The sequence below is a fragment of the Arachis ipaensis genome, chromosome B04 (assembly GCF_000816755.2).
Source record: "Arachis ipaensis cultivar K30076 chromosome B04, Araip1.1, whole genome shotgun sequence".
In the NCBI taxonomy this organism is placed as follows: domain Eukaryota; kingdom Viridiplantae; phylum Streptophyta; class Magnoliopsida; order Fabales; family Fabaceae; genus Arachis; species Arachis ipaensis.
In genome coordinates this window covers 2,642,436-2,644,572 of record NC_029788.2, presented here as the reverse complement: position 1 = coordinate 2,644,572, position 2,137 = coordinate 2,642,436, and positions in this window count along the sequence as shown.

Here is a 2,137-nt window from a genome sequence, read left to right as displayed (position 1 = left end):
TTGTTCTTCTTATTCCAAAGCAATAAGTAGCAGAATTCAGCAACTAGAGCCAACAAGAGGCAAGTGGCCACGTTCTCTTTCCAACGGTAATTCCAAACACTGCTCAGCACCGTCAATCTGTAGAAAAAGGAGCTGCTGTTAGAGTATTTTCATGCCATTTAGTGGACTGATATTCATATCGTAACCGCCGCCGTTGCTCAGGCTAGACTTCCGAGGCCACCGCAGAACCCTCTAGAAGGTTGTGATGGTAATAACGTTATTGTTGAAGGATCTTGTTTCACTTTGAGTACTAGAAAACAAGGAGGGATGATGATGGCGGGGTACATTGATGAGGATGAGTTTCTGAACATGTCGAGTATGATCGAAGACATGGCCAGGGGAATGCAGGGTGAAGAAGGACCCACACTCCCAAACCCAGCTTCGACGACATCATCAGCAACTGCTGCTCCTCCGGTGAGTTCCCAGCGAAGCTTCTCCTCTGCAACAAATGCGACCGAGACTATCTCCGACCTATCTTTCCTTCCGTTCCCAAAGGCTCTTGGTTCTGTGTCTCTTGTTCCCACAGTGATACCAAGAAACCAAAATGTATGTTTTTTTGTTAATTTTAAACTTCTTTTTCTTTTTCTACACCAGATCTACAAATTCATAATATTTGAACAATAACCTCAGATAATTAATAATCCACAGTTTTTAATCTTTTTAATTTTTTGGTGGCTGGCAGCAGCAGAGGAAGACGAAGGATGAGGGTTGTGAAATTTGAAATTTGGGGAAGAAGATAGAAGGGGTAATTTGGAAATTTTATTAAAAGGTCAACGAAAAATCACGGTTTGAGTACTATTATCACACGGAACCCATCTTTCATGGATACAACGTTAGTTTTCTTGTTTGATGGATACTTTTGTCAGCATTCGCAAAATTTATGGGTACAAATGGTAGTTTTTTCCTTTAGCTTATGTCAGCAATTTTTGCAAAGAATGGTAGCTTTGCGCTGTACTATGGTGCAGTTTGGGTAAACAACTTAAATAAGCTCTTTTGGAAAAAAAGCTTAAAGTATAAGAATTTTTATTAATAGCAGCTTATAAATAAGTTATTTTGTATTTGGACTTTTTAGTTATAAAAATACTTATTTTAAAGTTCTAGCGTTTGGATAAATAACTCAAAAAATATAATTATTTTTTCACAAAAAATGGATATTAAAACAACGATGATAACAAATACTTTTTGCTATTGAATGTTGATTTTCTATAACCTAATCACTAAGATTACAATTGTTTAGGCAATTAATTTTTTATTTGCTCTCTTATTAGTTATAGTTTTTAGGTAGAAATTGGTTCTTCTACTTCATCTTCATCTATAACCGTGTTTTTGTATGTGGTAAATAGTAATAAAATTTTAATTCACAATAATCTTGATAGTAATGCTAAAGAAATGATTTTGTAGTTAGTGTTTGTTGTTTTATTGTGTATGATATAGTAGATAAAAATAAAAATAAATGTGAAATGTATGTCCATGTATATTTTGTTGCTGTTTTTTTTTTTTTTTTTACTTTTATTAGAATTCCCTTCTCTTTTATTGGGGTCAAAAACTTGCTATAACAATAGGTGATTTAAATGAAACATTATTTTAAAATAGTGGTAGAGATAAACAAAAATACACAAAAATATTTATAAATATCAAAGTGCACTTCATAGATTATTTTTTATGGATAAAAGTATATGCTAAAGATCTATAAATATCAAATCCCTATTAACTCCACTCACTTGCATAACCCCCAAAAAATCCTAATATAAAAAATAATTTTTAGTTTTCATCACCGTATAGGAGAATGATAAAATTCCTCTCAAGAGTATAACTATATAACGCACATTAAAAAAAAATCTACCATTTTCTAAAAACAAAAATTAATACACCGACCATTAATTTACGAAACTTGTCCAAACCACCTTATCACTCCCCTCCTAGGATAGTGGTATAATGTTGAACTTGAACAAAAGTCCTGCCACCCCTCCTCGATTCAAGGGCACAAAAGAAAGTAAGACATAACTTTGACAAAGGTGATCCATTTAATATTATTTCTTTCAGAAACTAGAGTGCTTTGTTAGAACCAGAAACCAATCTCTAATTTTTTTTTGACAGA